The 21,769-nt window shown below is 36.5% G+C and overlaps 1 pseudogene; it reads left to right on the top strand.

Annotated features, from left to right (window-relative positions):
* Positions 1 to 10,901: 10,901 nt before the first annotated feature.
* Positions 10,902 to 14,192, top strand: LOC125617584 (annotated as a pseudogene).
* The last annotated feature ends 7,577 nt before the right edge of the window (positions 14,193 to 21,769 follow it).

Below are 21,769 nucleotides of genomic sequence, written 5' to 3'. Positions count from 1 at the left end.
TTAGTTCTCGGAGGACACAACATCTTTTTTTTTTTTTTTTTTTGTATGTGGTGCTGAGGATCGAACCCGGGCCGCACGCATGCGAGGCAAGCGCGCTACCCCTGAGCCACATCCCCAGCCCCCTCCCTACCTTTCTTTTCCTCCACTTGGAAGCATCCCTGTCTTTACTGCAGCTACATGGTACAAATTGGAGCTGCCTTTTCTTACAGACTCCTGGCTCTAGGAATGGACATTGATCCAAGCCAGAGTAATAGGGTTCTTTCCTAGGGTTTTTCATATTGGAGCTGGAGGGAGCAATTCTCATTTTAATAACTGAAATGTTTTGTGAAGACATGAAGCTGCGGTCGTGGAAAAGTTGTGTGGTCTCTCAGCCAGTGATGTTAACCCCCAGAGAAAAGCAGTGAGACTGAAAGAGGTCTTTGACCAGTTAGTTGCCTCTTATGCTATATTTTTTTTTTCTTGATTTGTCAATACAAACTAATTTTCCTTTCTTAAACTATGAACTTGGGCTTCTTAAAATTCTAACTAATAGTATGATTCTATTTTTAAAAGTATCCACATGCATCAAAAAAGTAAAAAGTGAAGGGTTACATGCCAGTTTTTCCCCCAATTTTTTAAAATGATGAACATGTTACATGTTTTATTTTAAAATGAAAATCTAATTATAGATTTTCATTTTCTTAAGTAGTACATTTATACTTTTAAGTCTCCTTTATTTTGAATTGTTACTAAAAATTGAAATAGATGAGATTCCCAAATTTTAAATGAACTTAAATTTTATTTGTTTTTGGTGTCTCAACATCAGAGCTGAATGTAGCAAGCTGGTGTTCTTTAGTTATTTAGCTCATGTGGGTAACAGAATTTGCAGATTAGAAACAACTTCAGTAGTAACAGAAAAAGGTCTTGCTTTTTGATGTTTTTTTTTACATTTATAGAACTATTATTTAAAATCTATAATTGTGTTTCTCAGCATGTTATATTAAAATGCCTTCTCCTTTTTCATATTTGAAATGACTTTTTAAAAAATATTTTTAGTTGTAGATGGACACAATACCTTTATTTTATTTATTTATATGGTGCTGAGGATCGAACCCAGTGCCTCACACGGGCCAGGCAAGTGCTCTGCCACTGAGCCACAACTCCAACCCTGAAATGACTTTATTTTTATGTGAACATTATTCTGCTGGAAGAAATGAGATATGTACCGTCTAAGATCCCTACAGACCTCAGGCTTGGGTAACAGAGTGCCTTTTAATATTTATTCACAAACAAGCAAAATGAAAATTTATTTTGACTTAGGAGCACATTCACTTATCCTATTTTACAGACATCAGCAGGTATATTAGTCTCTTGGATCATATAGATGCCACATACTTATAAAGTAGCAGGGCATGCTCTTAAGAATATATTAGGCTTTTTGTCAAAAGTATTTCATAAACAGACTTCATTTCAGCATTATTTCAGAAGGGGTAAGCTTTCCGTAGAGAAAAGTAAATGTGACGCTTCTAAGCTGATGGGGTTGCTGTTTTTGTTGGGAGCTATTCTGCATGTGAGCAGACTGTTTGGCCATACTGCTGAAATAACTGTATGTGGAACTTTCTAAATAGAGGACAGCTAGTTTACAGATGTCAAATTAGTAAAAATTGCCAACCTTTTTAGTCTTTGAGTGGGGGAAATTTTGAAAGAAAATTTGGTACATTTTTATTTAAAATTTAAAGTCTTATGTAGGAACATAACTTACCTTGGTTTTCTCATAACAATTTTGGCATTAGCTTGTTAAATATGTAAGTATTTAGTTTTTACTCGAGGAATTACGCGTTTACCAATGCAAGTCTTACTGGGTAGGACACTTAATGTTCATTTTACCCTATTTATTCCCAGCCACTGCTTGCAAGAGTTACAAGAGATGAGAGCTGGGAGGGACCTTAGAGGCCATCTCTGCTGTGCCTCTCATTTCACAGGTGAGGAAACCTGCCTAGAGAGGCTGCAGCTGCCCCAGGTCACAGCTTACAATCAGGTCTGCAGGCTCTTGCTTCCCTTTCCCTTGAGTCATCCTGTGCTCTGATTAGGGACCAAAGCCAAAGGTGTTCTTTAACCACCTGGCTCACCCAGCCCAGCTCCAGCTCAGGTCCACAGGAGCAGGTACTTTGCCACTGAGCAATGCTGTTTTTTTTTTTTTCTCTAGATTAATTTGACTTTTTAGGATCAAGTAGAGGGGAAGGATTCATTTTCAGAGGAAAAATTATGTTGAGGAAAAAAATGAAATTGTGCCAGCTGTAGTGGCTTCTCCTTGTGATCCCAGCAGCTCAGGAGGCTGAGGCAGAAGTATTGCAATTTCAGGACCAGTCTCAGCAACTTGGCAAGGCCTTAAGCAATTTAGTGAGACTCTGTCTTCACCTAAAAAATAAAAAGGGCTGGATGTAACTTAGTGGTAAAGTGTCCTAGGTTCAAGTCCGAATACCAAAAAATAAAAAAAGAGAAATCCCAAGCTTATTATACACAACTTTTTTTTTTTTCCTCCATGAACCTTTAGTTCACAGAATAAAGAGCCATTGTTCAAACCTTTTTAGATAAGTTATTCTTTTCTGTGCTGTCTTTAGTGCAAGCAGGAGTTAAGATTAGAATATCTGTCAGTGGTATTGGTTTTAAAATCATGGTGATTGAGACTACAGTAAGAAATGTATTTCGCAACAGCATTTGTGTGCTGTACAGCTAAAATAAAAACCTGTGAAATAATATTTGACCTTGCAATATGTGATGCACTCTGATAATTCTTACTCTGTTCTATTAAAAAGTGTCCTTCATGATCTAAATTGATTTTACTACCCATAAATGGTTTTTAACCCTTGGCTTAAAAAACATGGTTCTGCTGAAAAGGAAGGATGCTGTCATGCTTTGTGCCTTGTCCCTTGAGACTTGAGTCAGAAGAACAAGTACAGTATACATCCACTAAATGGTCAAAAGGAATTTTAAAGAAGTTAGGTAAGATTAGAATCTGAATACTTTTTCCTTGAAACCAGCATTGTTTGTTCCCTGAAGGCAGGAGTAGGAATGCATCTTAGCCTGTCTCACCCTTTTGCTGCTTGTGCTTACACTACAGGAATCACAAGACCAGTGTAGAATTTGAGATTAAGTTAGGGTAGAATTAGGGTTGGAATATGTGAGTGCTTTAGATGATTTGTTCATTTTCCTCTAAAACAAAATGGCGTAGTCCTTGAAAAAAAAAAATGGAACTCCTTTTTCCTTGACACACATGCATATGTGTGTGAGTGTGTGTGTGTGTGTGTGGTGTGTGTGGGTATTTGTTAGGGGAGGGCAGTTTCATTTCAGATCTTCTCTTAAGCAATGCTTGCTTTAGTGTCAACCTTGATATCTCCCGCTTCCCATAGATTGGAGGTCCTTCTGTTTACATCTGTAGAGCCCCCCTATAGTTTTGTGTCACGGTGCATGCCCCATTTGCAGTAATTTGTGCTTATATCTGTTTTGATGTCTATATCTTACTGATGTCTTTTGCCATCAGTACACATGAAACTAATAATAGGGACATTGTTTTGCTTAATTTCATATCCAAATTCCTGGCACAGTAGGCTCTCTCTGCGCTGATGCTTGTTGGATGGAGGAGGCAGAGAACATACTGGTTAGAACATAGGCTTCAGTATGAGCCTTTGAATCACTTTTTGGTTACTAGCTGTATGATTGGGGGAAAGTTATTTAGCCTTTCTCAGTCTGTTTTTATTTTTAAGCAAAAATAATAATAGCATATACTTTCTAGGTTGTAATTAAGATTTAGTGAAACAATACCGTTTATATAGTAGGTATGAGCATCATAATTACACTTGTGGTTTTTTTTTTTTTTTTTGGTTTAGGTAAAAAAGGGGAAATCCCATTGTAGTTTATTTATATATCCAACAAATAAATTTCCTTAAAAAGCCATCAAATGTGCATTAAAGCTAGATGCATTTTTAAAATAGCTGCAATAATCTGTTATTAAGACTTCCAACCCCATGTCTGCAGAAGGCATAGAAATGAAAAAAAAGTGTTTGGGGACTCAGCTTTTCCAAATTCCCTTTTTTTGCTTCCATTGTGACTTATTTTGCATATTATTCTTACAAGAGTTTGGAATTCTGACTAGCTTTTGGAAGATCATAAATCATGCTACTGAATTAAGAAGTGTAATACTTACTACTGGTTAAACTACTTGTTTAGATGTCTTTCTCCTTGGAAGTCCTTTTTAAGTTGTTCATTTAACTTAATGTATTTTTATTTAGATTAATGCTATTTTCTTTTTTTAAATGTTAAATGGTATAGTTAAAAGTAGTGTTTTTTCAGATTGATCCAACTGCTGCCTCGGAAAAGTTAAGGGGATCTGTTCACTTAAAGTAAATCAGAAATCTCTCTGGTTATGAAAGAAGCAGAATTCCATTATGGAAAATATGAAAAGTAAAAGAATAACCAACTATAATCCTATCATCTAAAATGTTTATCACTAATATGTTGGCATATTTATTTTCTGGGTTTTGTCTATGAGTATGTGTAATTTTCCCCCCTTCTATACAGTGTATCTTTACAAACTGCTATATCCTTTTCCTGTAATTAAACAATGGCAAATATTCTTTTTATCTGTCTCATAATTAAATTATTTGATACTATATTTATAATATGTGGTTTATTGTTGAGAGCCACAGCCTAGTCGGAATGGCCCCTGTCATTTTGCCAGAAGTAATGGTTGAGAGGCGAGCTATTAAGATGATGTGCCCAGCCAGACTGCGGCAGTTTATAACATGATTCCACTTGTAATTAATGACTTGATAAAGATATTTATGTAAATTTTTTTTGTGTTCCAGATTATTTCTTTAGGATAGATTCTAGTCATAAGATATTTAGAGTTTTAAGGTTCTTGAGACATGGTGCCACATTTCTTTATAGAAATGTATTAAGTTATTTTACTTATATGAAAAACAGGTGCTCTGGACAATTTCATTTACAATGGCAAGTCCACTAAATTGTTATGTTATATATGTATAGTGTATTAGTCTGATTTTTTATTACTATAACAAAATACTTAAGGCAATCTAATTTTTATAAAATAAAGAAGCTTATTTAGTTTAGTTTTAGAAACTGGTAGTCTAAATATCATGGCGCAGTTTGTGGTGAGAGCCTCCCTTGGCAGCATCAGTTCGTGACAGATAGTAATGGTGGGAATGTATGTGAGTGAGAAATCATTGTCAGGCACAAAAGCAGAGTGAGACTGGAATCCCGAGAGAACTACCCTAACCCTTCTGAGGGCCCATCTTCATTTGACTTAAGGACTAGTCCTCAGTTCTTAAAGATCCCCCCATTTCCTGGTACTGTTGCCTGGAGACCAAGATCCCAACACATAAACCTTGGACAGACCATGTCCAAATCGTAGCAGGTAGCCTAAAAGAAAGGGTTTATTTATATATCCAGCAAATAAACATTAATAACAACAACAATAGTCCAAACAAAACCCACAGTCATCCTGTATCAGTTATTTCAGTCCTATGTAATTCTTGTTCTCTTCAATTAGCAGTCTCATGAATCCATGTTCTTTTTGACTGGAGTTCTAGAAATCCTAATTCAGTCCACTGTTATCTTCTCAGAGTTGTTTAAGCATGCCCTTGAAGACCTGCACCCCAAAGTACCTGGCATAGTCCTTTGGCATGGGCCCTGAGACAGCCCTCTCTTTGTTGAGGACAAGACTCTGGCATAGCTCACTGCAAGTACTGTTAGGAGGCTGCAGAGCAAAACAAAGCCCTGTCTGTAGATGACACGAGAGCTTCAAGTGGCTTCAGGCTTACTACTGATAATTTTCAAAAGTGAAAGGCCCAAAGAGGATTCCTGATAAGAGTAAAGTAATTGATAAGTATGTTTGGTGGTTCTATGACAATATGAAACAAGAAAAAAGTCAGTCCAAAACAATTTTGGACAGAATGTTTACAAACATAATGATTAATGCAATTTTCAAGGAAACATGCATGTTGCCTGTAATTTATAAAAATGGAAACACATCTTTACAGAGGAAAAAAGAAGTTCAGATATAAGATAGTCCTTATGATATACCAAGCATTATTGGAATATACCAAGAATACATCAAGAACACCAAGTAAAAAGATTGTTTAAGTTGGAATGTGTCCTAAATATATGTATATTAATAAAAATTCATAGATAAATGATATGAATCTCCTGAAAACCTTTAATCTTAGGCTAGATGGTGGCACAAGCCTACAACCAGCTGCTCAGGAGGCTGAGGCTGGAGGGCTTGGATTCAAATTAAAGAAGTTGAGATCAAGTGAAACTTTAAAAAACACAACTGAAATTGTGACAATGTTGTTTACTTGTCTAGTATCAAGCAAAGTAGCACTCGGACACTGATAAATGGAAATGTGTCATGGTCAGTGAGAGAATTGACAATTGTTTGCAGCAAACAGTGTCTGAAATACTTATACAACATTAAACCTGTGCAAACTTAACCTAGGAAGTGCTCAGCATCTTTTCTGATTTGATAATTCATCAATAGTGACATATCAAATAATCCCAATTATTTCTAGCATCATTTTTTTTTTAAATTTTCACCCCTATAAAGGGGTGATTTTCCAGGAGCCCTCTGGGAAATCTTAAAGACAATTCTAGGTAGAAAAGATACTATTTATAATTTGATTTGGGAAAGGTATCAGTAGTTGTCAGAAGATTTAAATGTTTCAAGATGGGATCAAGGTCATCAAGAAACAGTAGTTGGCTATATGTTTAACCTCAGTGACAATACAAACTTTAAACATAGGCAAGTTAATGATTGGAAAGAAATTTTCTAAATGAAACACTTTTTTTTCATAAATGATCAAGGCTACAGTAAGTCAGCATAAACCATAGAAGATTATGCCGATAAATCACAGAATCTTGCTATCTAGACAGATTACACAGAAAGTAAAAAATAACTTACAACTTTCTTGTAAGAATAGGTCATAATCTAAGAAACCTTTGATACAAATTTTAGTTTTATATCAGTATAAAGCTGATATAAAACTAAAATTTGCTTTTTTTATATCAGTATGATATTTGATACAAAAGATCTTTTTGAAAACTTTATTTTAAAAAAGTCAGTTTTGACTTTGAGAAATAAAATTCCCTTTCAGTGAGCCTTCTATAACTTTTTGTATCCAAATGAATGTATTCATTAATCAACTCATGATAGTCTTTTGATAGCATATAAAAATAGGAAAGGTATATAAACAGATTATATTTAGTAATGTTCTAGTACTCTATCTTAGGTCGAGGTATCTAGTGGATAACTCAATCTAGTATCATTTAAAGTTTTAAGTTATCTAAAGATTTAGCTTTCTTAACTATTTTTGAAATAAAGTTTGTCAACATAATGATTCAATGGTGTGGTGGCAGTGGTGCTTTCCTGTAATACCAGTGACTTGTGAGGCTGAGGCAGAAGGATCACGTGGTCAACATAGCGAGACTTTGTCTGAAAATTAAAAGGCCTGGAGATGTGACTCAATGGTAAAGTGCCCCTGAGTTCAATCTCTGATACAAAAAACAAAACAAAACAAACAAAAAAAAGATTCAATATGGATAAATGAGAATTTATATTTTTATAATCTTAAACATTAAGTAGAAGTTCCATGAGTAAATCTGTATAAGTTTAGGAAGGTCATAAGTAGAATAGAAATCTATATGTACATTGTAAGTAGTGAAGAGCAAGGAAAAAATTAGCTGTTTATATTAAATTGACAATATAAACTAGTCTCATTTTTCTAAAGATTTGAATTATTATTATTTTTTGGTATTGTGGATTAAACTTAGAGGCACTTAACCACCGAGCCACATTTCCAGCCCTTTTTATATTTCATTTTGAGATAGGGTCTCAGTAAGTTACTTAAGGTCTTGCTGAATTGCTGAGGCTGACTTTGAACTTACAATCTTTTTGCCTTACCTCAGAGTCACTGCGATTACTGGTGTATACCACTGCACTCAGGCATGTGAACTCGAATTCTTAAACTGTTTCTGAGTTAGTTTCCGTATGATACTTCTTTTTTCCCCCTCATGTTGAATTAAAGGTTCAGTTTCTTTAATCTCTGGGAGTTTTAGGAATATTTAGTTTATAGATGTACTTATTTATCTGCAAACCATTCTGGTTTACAGAATGGGAATCCATATATATATACATATATATATATATATATTTTTTTTTTTTGTGGTGTTGGGGATTGAACCCAGGGCCTTGTGCATATGAGGCAAGCACTCTACCAACTGAGCTATACCCCAGACCCAGAATAGGACTTCTTTAAGAGATTTTATGATCTAATCGATATCTACCTAGAGGTAGGAAAATATACACTCACAAAATGAGGGGTATAAACCTTTCTGAGTTACAGATACAGAAGCATGGAGACACACAGAGAATGCTTTGAACATAGTCAGTTTAAAGCTTTAGCCATGGATGAAACATAAACACAGAAGTATAAAATTCACCATTTAGAAAACAACTGTGGCAGACATGAAATTCTTAATTGATTGGAGCTCAGAATGAACAAGAAGAAAAACTAACAAACTAGATGCTTGTTGTCTTTTAACCAACAGAGATAAGATCACTATAACCCATTAGTTTGGTTGTAGAGATTAACAAATGTCCAGATCCTGAAACCCAAAGAAGTCAGCAGTTGAAATAAAGCACTCCTCAGAAAGAATCAAAGTTAGTTTCTTACTGTGCTACTCATGATCAAGGTTTGAAGCACAGTTTTGAATGGGACTCAGTTTAAGAGATTTTATAATCTAATCAGAATCTGGACTCACAGTTTGAGTCACAGGACCCAGAGGGGTCCCTGAAGCCTTGTTACTTGGCGAAGTCAGTGGGGTCTGCAGCAGGGCCTTCCTGACTCCTGCACCAAAGCTTGAAAGGCAAAGTGTGTCTTGGGCGGTTAAGATGATTTTTTTCCCCTAGGCCACCAATGGGAAGAGTGTTCATTATTGAGGATTGTGAGGAAGAGTGAGTTTTTACAGAACATGGGGATCACTGAGGAAGGGTAGAGGACATTTTATCTCTCAATATCAAGGCTATGTCTGTCCTTTGAGATTAGCCATCCTTGGAACACAAAGGAATTTCTGTCACTCTCATAAGGAGCTCAGGGCTCAGATACAGTTCCACAATTGTCACCAGTGATGTGTTTTGAGTACCCAGCTTACTATGTCTTTTATAACAGAGTGTCTTCGTTTGTGTCAAATAGTTTGAAGTAATTAATTGAATTATAAATATCTGGACATAATCTTTATTGCCTCTGAAATCCTGTTAAAAAGTTTTCTCTCATTTAAAAAAATTGCTTTGCTTCATATTTACATTGCTGCATCTACTCTTGAACAGACTTCATATCTAGTTGTTTTATGTTTCTTGAAATTGATCTTTCAGAGAGTAATATTTCATCAACTACAATAGTCCATTGATTGTAAGATGCACCATGATTTTATGTATCATTAAAGAAAAAGCAACTGCAATTAAACTGTGAGATAGTGCTTTTTAAAAAAAATACTGATTGTAAGATATAATGCAACATCAAAAATGTTATGATATAGGAAAAATGTGTTTTTAGAAATGAGTGAAATATGCCTTGAATCTTGATTTCAATTAAACTTGTAATCTGATCTGTATGGTATGGCAAAGCCAATGACTTCTACCTCATGAGCCTAGTCACTGGATCCGTGTGACAAAGAGTAGAAAGAACATGCTGATTTTTATTGTATGATATTGGGTGTAACCATGGTCTACAGTAGAAACCTCTGTTGAAAAGCAGCTGTGTATGATTCCCACTGTGTGTTATTTCGGTTTCTCTTCCAGGGAGCTATTTGTGATCTTAACAAGTGTTTTGTTGGACTTTTCTTTTTTTCTTTCTTTTTTTTTTTTAAATTGCTTTTATTTTTAAAATACATGACAGCGGAATGCATCATAATTCTTATTACACATATAGAACACAATTTTTCATATTGTTGGACTTTTCTTGGTACTGAGGATTGAACCCATGGGTGCTTCACCACTAAGCTATAACCCTACTCATTTTTTATTTTGAGACAGGGTCTTGCTAAATTTCTGAGGCTGGCTTCAAACTTGCAGTTCTCCTGCCTCAGCCTTCTGAGTTACTGGGATTATAGGCTTGTGCCGCTGTGCATGCTTGTTGGACTTTTAAGGTGTTTCTTTCACTATTTTAAACAATATTATAAGCTTGTTTTAGCTCAGTCTTTATGTATATTCAAGATGTTTTATTAGAATAAAATTCTGGAAGAATAATTGCTGTGACAAAGACTGTGTCTGTGTATTTTAGTTATTATTTGTTTTATTCTTTATGTTCAGGATTTTACTGACTGATAATGTTTTATTTTTAAAGATATTGATTTATATTGTCAAATGTTTTTCAGGACATTTGTGCCAATTTCTGCCAAGAATATGAGTTTATTCTTGCCATTACAATTATAGTTTGTAAGTCTGCCAGTTTGATAGGTTAAAAATAAATTTATATACTTAAATTTTAAGAAAATTTTATTTGTGGGGCTAAATGCTATCTTATTAATGAACTATTTACATTTCTTCCTATCATTTTAAAAATTATTCATGTGTCTTTTTTCTCTTGACTGCAAACTACTCAAGGGTTGTAACAACCACCTTGGATGTTCTCTTCAACCCTAAGGTGCCTGGTATTGTTTCTACCATGATGTGCCCATGATGTATTTGGTAAATGAATGTATAAATTTGTTTATGGATGTATTGGAACATTATAGGATTATATTCTTTTAATATATTTTGGTTTGTTATGCCTTTCTAAAAACATTTTTTGAATTAGTTGTGTAATAAATAGCCTCAAGTTGCATTTGATTAGAAATGATTCCTATGGCTCTTCCAGTCCAAGAACCACACCACACACAACCAATCCCGAAAATGGCACAGAAATGGCATCAAGAAAGCCCTTTCATAAAGATTTGACTCTTTTAAGGGGGGCAGACTCCAAGTTCCTGAGAAATATGCATTTTGTCAAGAAGCACAACAAGAAGGGCCTGAACAAGATGCAGGCAAAAAACACCAAGGCTGTGAGTGCAGGTGCTGAGGCTCTCAAGTCTAGGGAGGTTAAGCCCAAGATGCCAAAGGGTACCAGCCACAAGCTTGATCGCCCTGCTTTGCTTGCTCATCCTAAGCACGGGAAGTGTGCTTGTGCCCACATGGCCAGGGATGAAGGCTCTGCAGGGCAAAGGCAAAGCCCAAGCCCAAGCCCAAGCTGCAACTCCTGCTCCAGCATCAACTCCACTTTGGGTTCCAGCTCCTGCCCCCAAGGGTGTTCAAGTCCCTGCAAATGCTCCATAGTAAAAGCCTCTGTGAATGTGAGGACAGAAGGACTGGTGTGACCCCTGAGGCCCTGTTTACAGGGACTGATGTCCTTCTATGCTGTTTGTACAAATAAATCCAGAGGCAGGGGGAAAAAAGATTCCTATGTTAGGCTATTTCTTTTACGTTTCTTAGGTAAAAACAACAACATATTTGCCCCCCCCCCCAACCTTAGAAAATGCATTTTAAAAGACATTTTTATCCATTAAATTTCTTCTCTAGGTCTTTGCCCATTTAAGTGAATTGTGCTGCTGCCTTTCCTTTATTTTAATTGGAGCAGAGGAGCTTGACAGTACTAGTATGCTTAGGTTTAAAAATCAGGTTACTAATCACTTTGCTTTATTTACTGTCATTAGCCCTTGTTAAGTATTCAAACCCTAAAGTTTGTTTGAAAAGTTTAAAGAAGAATTTTGCCACATAGGTCTCTGAGAGCATTTTATGTAGTGTTTAGACTCACAAATCTGAATTTTTGAGTCAGGGCTTATTAAGGTTATGAGGTTTTGTTTTGTGGGTAGACCTTGGGATGTGCATGCGCTTTGCATGCCTTTCACTCGCCAGAGTGTTTACAGTGTATGGCCCTGAGAGTGCAATTAAGGCAGCCATCAAGGTAAGAACGCTGGTGTGGGTGCCTTGACACTACACTTGTAGGGAGAGACCAACAGAAGAAAGCCAAGGTGTGTGGAGAGTGAGGGGTCATCCCATTCAATAGGGTCATTGGAAGGAAGTTTAAAAAAATTTTTTTTAAAGTAAAATGCCTTTAAGGACAGTTTCTGTGGAAGAATAATCCAAATTGACTCCTAAAATGAAGGTTTTCCAAATAAATACTGAAGTTAACTGGGAGTAAATAAAATGACAGTGTAGTGATTTTTTCCCCCCCCAATGAAGTCAAACTTATTTTCCAGGAGTAAATTGTGGGACTTTCTTGAAACAATGGTGGCAACAGATTTTATGTAAACATATAAAAACAATATCTTTGCTTGGCAAAGTAGAAATACAACTTTGTATTGGTTATCTTTTCAAGCTTTGCTTCCTTTACACACTTAATTTTGGATATCATGTCTTGAACAAAAAAAAAAAATTTATAAACTATTATTATATTCATTTGTCTAAAGAATTAGGATGTCAGAAATAAATTGGGAAAACATACTTCAGGAATGCCAGGAATACTCGTTATGAAACTTAACCTGGAACTGAGATTTTACTTTAAAAAAAAGCCCTCTGGTTTTACTCAGCTGTTTGAATATCTGAGTGTTATCTAACAGGGGGAAAAAAAAGGAAAGAATATGTGTTTACCAAGGAATAATTACTATAAAGGGAGAGTAATCAGCCTGGCCATAGGAATGAAATTTAACTATACCAACTAGTAGTCACTGGTTGCTTGTGAGTGCATCTTAGCATGAAGTCTGACTTCCCATTCCAGCTTTTCACTGAGAGTAAAGGTTGGCTCTGCCTAATGACCAGGCCCAGGGAGTTTTCTGAGTTTAGATCATCCCACCCTCAGATTAAGCTGAGTAGGGAGCCCATGAATGTCTGAGAGGCCATATTAGTGATGTCACCCTGATTCGCATCCGAACACAGATTTGCTGTTCCTCAGAAGCCAGATTTGAACCATAGGTAGTCAGCTTGAAGTCCAGATCAGCTAGTCCTGCTGAATCCCTTTCCTCTTAAAGTAGTCTCCATCCACACGGAATTCTGCTCAATTTCCGTTCCCAGGCTTCTGTGTTCTTCCTCCATTTCTTTTCTTTTTTGTTGGGATGTCTCTTGAACAGTTTTATACTTCCCAGATAGGTCATCTTTTATTATATGAATGAAGCCTAAAATAAGGCATGTCGTGCGTTCAAAGTGTCTGTACTTTAGTTGAGGAGAAAAGGTAGGGTAGAGGGAACTTTGTAGTTCATGGTTTAGTGCAAGAATAGTGATGTGCATAATCTTCCTGTGTCATCATATAAGCAGTATACCATTATTTTATGTAATTACTGCAGTGAACTTAAAAAATCGATGTGCATTTCAGATGGGAAATATGAGGCCTTAAGAGATGTTTTAGGACAGAGTACCTAGAACCACATCTCAAGTCCATATTTGTTATAGTTTGGAGTCTTTAGTTCTCCATTTTATATATATACTCTCTCCTTTGACATAAATATGAAAAGATATGGTAAAAGTTTTAAATGATAGTTGATTACATCAATAAGAGAGCACAAGAATGATGCCAAGTGGATTATACAGGGACAGGAAAGAGGTTTTTGAGGCTGAAGTGGGCACAATGTCTTATTTGAATATATTGTGAGCATTTACCATGTAGTAAAAATGTCAAACCATTTAAATCATTACTCTTTTCTTGCTCTAGAGAGCACTGCAGGGGACCTCTTGGTTCACAGTCAGTCTGCTGGTAAAGCCTGTTGTCAAGGAGTTCTTGTGCCAGGGTGGTATAATGTGCAGGTCAGAGGTAGTGCTTACCATGCTATCCTTTTCCCAGTTTTGGGCCTTACTAAAAAGTTTTTGCTAATCTAATGGGCCAGAAAGAGCTGTCTTGTTTTAATGGAGGTGTCTGATTACTTGCATAGGTGGAACAGTTTTCATGTTTTATTGCTATTTAAATATTTGTGATTTATTTTTTTAACTGGTAACTTAAAGTTTTTCTTGCCAGTTTTAATGAGACATTTTTATAAGTTAAGGAATATCTTTCACCAGTTGAACTTTTAATATGGCTTATTTTTTATTTTTTTATTTTTATTTTTATTTATTTTATTTTTTTTTAATTTTTTATTGTTGGTTGTTCAAAACATTACAAATTTCTTGACATATCATATTCCACACTTTGATTCAAGTGGGTTATGAACTCCCACCTTCACCCCATACACAGATTGCAGAATCACATCAGTTACACATCCATTGATTTACATATTGCCATACTAGTGTCTGTTGTGCTCCGCTGCCTTTCCCATCCTCCACCCTCCCCCCTCCCCACCTCTCCCCTCCCCTCCCCTCCTCTCTCTCTACCCCCTCCACTGTATAACCCTGAGGGTCTCCTTCCATTTCCATGCAATTTCCCTTCTCTCTCCCTTTCCCTCCCACCTCTCATCCCTGTTTAATGTTAATCTTCTTCTCATGCTCTTCGTCCCTACTCTGTTCTTAGTTACTCTCCTTATATCAAAGAAGACATTTGGCATTTGTTTTTTAGGGATTGGCTAGCTTCACTTAGCATAATCTGCTCTAATGCCATCCATTTCCCTGCAAATTCTATGATTTTGTCATTTTTTAATGCAGAGTAATACTCCATTGTGTATAAATGCCACATTTTTTTTATCCATTCGTCTATTGAAGGGCATCTAGGTTGGTTCCACAGTCTTGCTATTGTGAATTGTGCTGCTATGAACATCGATGTAGCAGTGTCCCTGTAGCATGCTCTTTTTAGGTCTTTAGGGAATAGACCAAGAAGGGGAATAGCTGGGTCAAATGGTGGCTCCATTCCCAGCTTTCCAAGAAATCTCCATACTGCTTTCCAAATTGGCTGCACCAATCTGCAGTCCCACCAGCAATGTACAAGTGTACCCTTTTCCCCACATCCTCGCCAGCACTTGTTGTTGTTTGACTTCCTAATGGCTGCCAATCTTACTGGAGTGAGATGGTATCTTAGGGTGGTTTTGATTTGCATTTCTCTGACAGCTAGAGATGGTGAGCATTTTTTCATGTACTTGTTGATTGACTGTATGTCCTCCTCTGAGAAGTGTCTGTTCAGGTCCTTGGCCCATTTGTTGATTGGGTTGTTTGTTCTCTTATTGTCTAATTTTTTGAGTTCTTTGTATACTCTGGATATTAGGGGTCTATCTGAAGTGTGAGGAGTAAAGATTTGTTCCCAGGGTGTAGGCTCCCTATTTACCTCTCTTATTGTTTCTTTTGCTGAGAAAAAACTTTTTAGTTTGAGTAAGTCCCATTTGTTGATTCTAGTTATTAACTTTTGGGCTATGGGTGTCCTATTGAGGAATTTGGAGCCCGACCCCACCGAATGTAGATCGTAGCCAACTTTTTCTTCTATCAGACAGCGTGTCTCTGATTTGATATCAAGCTCCTTGATCCATTTTGAATTCACTTTTGTGCATGGCGAGAGAAAGGGATTCAGTTTCATTTTGTTGCATATGGATTTCCAGTTTTCCCAGCACCATTTGTTGAAGATGCTATCCTTCCTCCATTGCATGCTTTTAGCCCCTTTATCAAATATAAGATAGTTGTAGTTTTGTGGATTGGTTTCTGTGTCCTCTATTCTGTACCATTGGTCCACCCGCCTGTTTTGGTACCAGTACCATGCTGTTTTTGTTACTATTGCAAAGCAGGAAGTGTGAATCAGGCGGTATAGCGATACCAGACTTCAAACTATACTACAATATGGCTTATTTTTTAAAATATTGAAGTTTCAAATATTCCCACAGAGTTGCATCGTTCCTTTGAAATTCTTTTCCATTTTTTTAAAGCTAGAAACTCTAGCACATAAAATTAAAGGAAATAATTTCAGACTTGTTTTCTTGTGAAATATTGTATACTGTAAATTATAAAAATGTTTATAAATACAGTTTGTACATTTCTCTAAACCTTGCTATAGTAGTTGTGCACGTAGGCCCTGGGTAGATACCTAGGTGGAAAGAATAGAGTGGTTCCAGTGAGTTATCACTGCCAAGACGTTTCTAATAGTCTTACTAATTCTGGGCATCTCTTCCTTTACATTCTCAGCATGCTCTCATTTTCTGAGGATGAATGAACTAATAAAAAACAAAGTGCCCTTTCCTTTTAGGCATCTTAAACAAAGTTTGGACTCCTTTTTGCACCACTGAATTTTATACCTTATGTACCTGATAAAGACTTTCTCCCTGGAAATGGTATTTAAATGAGAGTTAAGGTAGAACCTGGCATAAGCTTCCCCCTCCCATTGTTTTAATGTAAGTAGGATTGTCTTTTTACATATCAGCTAGGTTTTTGGTGCTTTTCAAATTAACTTTTCAGAATTTGAATATGGGTGATTAAAATGAGTTGTTTAGGCTGTGCAGAGATCTGTATCGTGGTTTGCTAAGTTTTTTGCTATTCATTTTCTTCAAGAAACAATAGGTGAAATAGTCCTTTCTTTGTGTTAGGTGCTGAAAACTTGTACTAATCTGAAAGTTTGTGTGTTTGAATTCTGTACTACCGAAAGTGTTGTATCTCTGGGACATTTCTTTGTTAAAATGGAATTGGAATTTTCATGGAGAGTAAGAGAACTATAAGAGTAGAAATCTTACCCTTACTTATTTTTTTAAAAATAACTTTATTATGACATAATTTGTATCCCATATAATCCATCATAAAAATGTCTAAATAAGTGGCTTTATCATGTTCACAGATACTTGCAACCATTACTACAGTCACATTTTAATCACTTCAGAAAGAAACCCTTTACTCTTTAACAATGCCCAACCCCTTCCAATTTCCATCCCTCCTAGTCCTAAGTGACCACTAATTTACTTTCTGTCTCTGGATGTTGGCCTGTTTTGAGTATTTTATGTAGATTAAATCATGTAATGTGTGGTCTGTTATGACTGGCTTTTCTCACCTTAACATAATGTTTTCAAGTTCCATTCATGTGCATGTGCCATACTTCATTCCTTTACATGTTTATCCACTCAGCAGTTGATGGACATTGGATTGTTTCTACCTTTTGGCCCTTATGAACAGTGCTACTATAATATAATACATCCATGCGTAAGTTTTTATGTGGAAGTGTTTTAATTTTTCTTGCATATATATCTAGGAGTAGAATTGCGGTCATGTGTTCCAAAGTGGCTTAACCATTTTGGCATTCACACCAGCAGTGTATGAGAATTCTGATCTTGCCAAGTCCAATACTTGTTATTATCTGACTTTTTGACCATCTGATGGATGTACTATGCTTCTGTTTGGGTTTAATATCCTTTAAGGTGGTGATCATCTTTTTAGGTGCTTGGTTATTGTGTATCGATATTGAAGGATCTTTATTTTTTGTCTTTCTATTACTGAGCTGGAAGAGTTCCTCGTATATTCTTTTTAGTTTTTGCAGTATTAAGGATCAACTCCAGGGCCTTAAGCTTGCCCTGCTGCTGAGCTACCTCTACAGCGCTATGTCATCTTTATACAGGTGTCTATCAAATTAATGGTTAAATCTTTGGTCCATATTAGATGAATTTTATTTGGTGTGAGATTAAGTCTGACTTTATTCTTTTTCATGTAGCTGGTTGTCCCAACACTTACTGATCTTAGCACCTCAGTTGAAAATCAGTTAGCCATAGATAGAGGTTATAGCTGGACTCTCAATCAGTTCTCTTCTGTTGATCTGTGTATCTATCCTTATGCCACTTCTACACTGTCTTTATTACTCTTGTTTTGTGTAAGTTTTGAAATTGGGAGAGTGAGTCCCTAAATTGTATTCTTTTTCAAGTTTGTTTTGATTGCCTTTATCTGTTATAATCCTTTGTATACTTGTGTCTAGAATAGTGCTTAGCACATGGTAGCTTTTAGTAAATATTATTTCTTTGAATGGTTTAAAGTAACCCATTCATCTGGAATTTGCATAGTAAATTGATTTCTCTCAATAGAATTTTCCAGTTGTGTTTTAACTTTTTTCTCCCAACATTTTGTAACATGTTAAAACTTTGTCAATAAAAGTTTCTAGTAAAAATTATATTTATCATGGGAGTGATTATTTATTAAAGGTCTTATGTGCATTGAACAAAGAATCATAAAGATGAGAAAAAAGAATGGCAAAGGCTAGTTAAAATTTTTCTTGTAGAAGTGGAATATATTTATAAGTTAAATATAAGTTTCCAGGAGTGAGTAAAGAAAAATTTGACGCTAAATTTGTTTGTGATAATTGACTTTCCCTCTCAGTAGTAGAGATTGGAGTAATAGAACTACTTACTGTTTTTCTGACAAGCCCAGAGGAACTGCGAAAGTGCTGCTAAAGTAACTTTTAGCAAGTAAAAGTTACTTGTTTTTGTTTCTGGTACCATCTGTAGTTGAGAAATATCATTTTGAATTGGGGGTATTTGGTATTTTAAATGGTATCAGCTCTGTCTGCTAAATTGTTAAAATTTTAGACTTTTTATATCCTTTATTAGATCCACAAGGAATCTCATAGAAATCATGGGGATTGCTGCAAAACAAATGGGTTGAATTTGACTATCTTTAAATATTATAACTTCCCAAACTAGATGATTTTTGCCTTTTTATCCAGGCCAAGCAAGTGGTCTTCTGGGAGAAGGCAGATTGGAGTTTGGAAGGCTAAGAGATGAAAGTACATTCTTGAGAGCAGTTTTATCCTTTCAAGACTTGTATTTAAGCTTGGTTAAGATTAATTCCAGAGAAACCTTCCCCTAGAATAGGTTAGCCCCACTTAAGATCTGAACCTTTCCAGTATTTACTGAATATCCCAACTGATCCATAAACAAAGACCTTCCACTTTGGCTAATTGGCACTCAATGCTTACTAATCCTATGTGGGCTCACAGCTCCCCTGGCTTTTTGCCTAATTTTTCTTTGGAAGTTTCTATTCAAGTGTATCTATTCATCCAGAACTCAGAGAGCCTTAGGTAGATTCCTCGAGCTATTGGTCTACCTTTTTCTACATTGTTTCTTCCTCTCCAGAATGTACTTCCATCTCTTAGCCATCCAGACTCCAATCTGTCTTATTCCTTCTGCAAGACCACTTGCTTGGCCTGGATTCCCTCCCTGTCCTGAAGGGTTTCCAGGAAGGAAGCCAGGGTAACCATAGGTCGCCTTGTTTTGTCTCAGTGTTTACAATTATGAACAGCCTCTGCCCATTGTCTACAAACAGTTGTTCTCTATGTTTATTCCAAATATCATGGAATAGTTTATTGTATATCACTGAAAACAGTATTATTTCTATTTTTGTAACTGAAAATTTTTTTCGTTGTTTTTTTTTAGTGCTACAATGAAGTGATAAACTATTTACTTCACCATATATACAGGAAAAGCAATGCTTGACCTCCTGAATGAGTAATTTCACTGCATAGCTAAATATTTTATGATAGGATTACAAAACAGTTCCTTTAGGAAATAGAGAATTTTGTGCAAAAACAAAAATAATATAAAAAGGTATCAAGAGGTCATGTTCAGTGACCTACCTATTTCTCTTCTAGGTTTCCTGCAATATTCTGTGTGATGTTTGCCCAGTGACACAATCAATGTAATGGTACCTCTCTTAGAACATATTCCATTGTTAAGTGACACATGGCTGTAGTTGAAAAGCCTCCTGTGGGAAAAAAATCAGCGTAGTGTTAGGAAGTTGTATCTGTATGCCTGTCTACTACTTACTTAACACCCTTCAGTGGCCTCTTGTTTCTACTGGGATGGCAGGTGTAGTATGTCAGTCTGCTGCTCCTGCTGTGATTAATGTCTAAAAATATAAAGAACTCAAAAAACTTAATACTTCACAAGTAAATAACCCAATGAATAAATGGGCAAAAGAACTAAACAGAAACTTCTCAAAAGAAGAAACACAAATGACCAACAAATATATGAAAAAGTGTTCAATGTCTCTAGTAGTCTAGGAAGTGCAAATCAAAACTGCATTAAGATTTCCTTTTACTCTATTCGGATTGGCAGCGATCAAGATTTTAAACAGAATAAATGCTGGTCAGGTTGTGGGGGAACAGGGTACTTGTACACTGTTGGTGGGACTGTAGACTAGTACAACTACTCTGGAAAGCAGTATGGAGATTCCTCAAAAAACTAAGGATGTGACCTCATGACAGCCTCTCTGGAGCCTGGAGCAGAACACCACTCCCAGTGCAGAGAAGAACACCGTGCTGCAGTTCCCTATCCACCAATGAGTGGCTCCACCCAAACCTCCATCTTGGGACACTAAAGGACACCAAAGTCCTTCCCACATGGCAGTCTCCACCATGTGGAACAACGGGCAGGGCCACGAGGCAGCTGCCCATTGCAGCACTGCACAACACAATGCACCATCACTGAATAGGCTGCCCAACGCCATTGCATAGTCCATCCTTCCAGCCCTATCTCTGACAACGGTTGCTTCCATCCTGGAACACCTCCACTGCCATCTTGGGTCACCTCCGCTGCCACCTACACCATCTTTAGTTGGGGCAGCTTTCATCATGGGACACCACTGGAGCCTGGAAACTCAACATCAGGGTACCTACACTCTTGACGCTACTGCTGCCACCAACCAGAGACGTTGCCACTTCCATCTAGGGACAACAACCAGGACCTGGAAGACCATCACCAAGGTCCCTGGGGCCCAGTTGCACCAGAGGTATCCCTACTAGATGTGCTAACAAATACCATCCTGTTGCAGAGGCAACAGGGAGCCTTGCATGGGGTCGCCTCTCTTTCTCTTTTCTCCTTCTAACATCCAACTTCTTTTGATTCCCCTTTCACTTATCCTATACTCTAATGCCTCTGTATTCTCACATCCTACCTCATAAACATCATATCCTACCCCCCACCATCTGTCCATCATTAGAAACTGTAAACCCTTATGTAAACCTATTGGCTATATGGTAGAAGATAACCGAATTCATCATTTCTGTTCATAGCGACAAAACTGTAAATGTCTAAGTAGAAGCTAGTAGATTTATGGCTGCATATTGGTTGCATTGGATCCTGTAAACATTGATCTCCCATTTAAAGGTGAGGTATTGGTAACCTGCAGGTACGCTGCAAGATTATAGGGTGGAAACAGCAATACCTCAGATCTGCACTGCAAGAGAGGAAGACACATAGACAACATGAAAAAACAAGGGAGGAAAGTGCCCCAAACAAACCAAGATTCTACAACAATAGGATCCAATTACAGAACAGTAGATGAAATGTCAGAGAAGGAGTTCAGAAGGTACATAATTAAAATGATATGTGAATTAAAAAATGACATAAGAGCAAATACAGGTAAAAATTGATCACTCCAATAAAGAGATGAGAACAAATACATGTAGCAAAAGATTACTTCAAGAAAGAGAGTGAGTTTCTGGAAAATAAAAAAAGAAATCTTTGAAATGAAGGAAACAATAAATCAAATAAAAATACTCAATAGAAAGCATCACCAATACACTAGATCATTTGGAAGACAGAACCTCAGACACTGAAGACAAAATATACAACCTTGAAAGTAAAGTTGAACACACAGTGAAGGTGGTAAGAAACCATGAACAGAACATCCAAGAATATGGGATAATATCAAAAGACCAAATTTAAAATATATCAGGATAGAGGAAGGCACAGAGATTTAAACCAAAGGAATGTACAATCTCTCCAATGAAATAATATCAGAAAATTTCCCAAACATGAAGAATGAATTGGAAAATCAAATACAAGAGGCTTACAGGACACCAAATGTGCAAAC

The sequence above is a fragment of the Marmota marmota genome, unplaced genomic scaffold, assembly GCF_001458135.2.
Source record: "Marmota marmota marmota unplaced genomic scaffold, marMar, whole genome shotgun sequence".
NCBI lineage: Eukaryota > Metazoa > Chordata > Mammalia > Rodentia > Sciuridae > Marmota > Marmota marmota.
The sequence above is the reverse complement of the archived record's forward strand: the minus strand, read 5'-3'. Positions and strand labels throughout refer to the sequence as shown.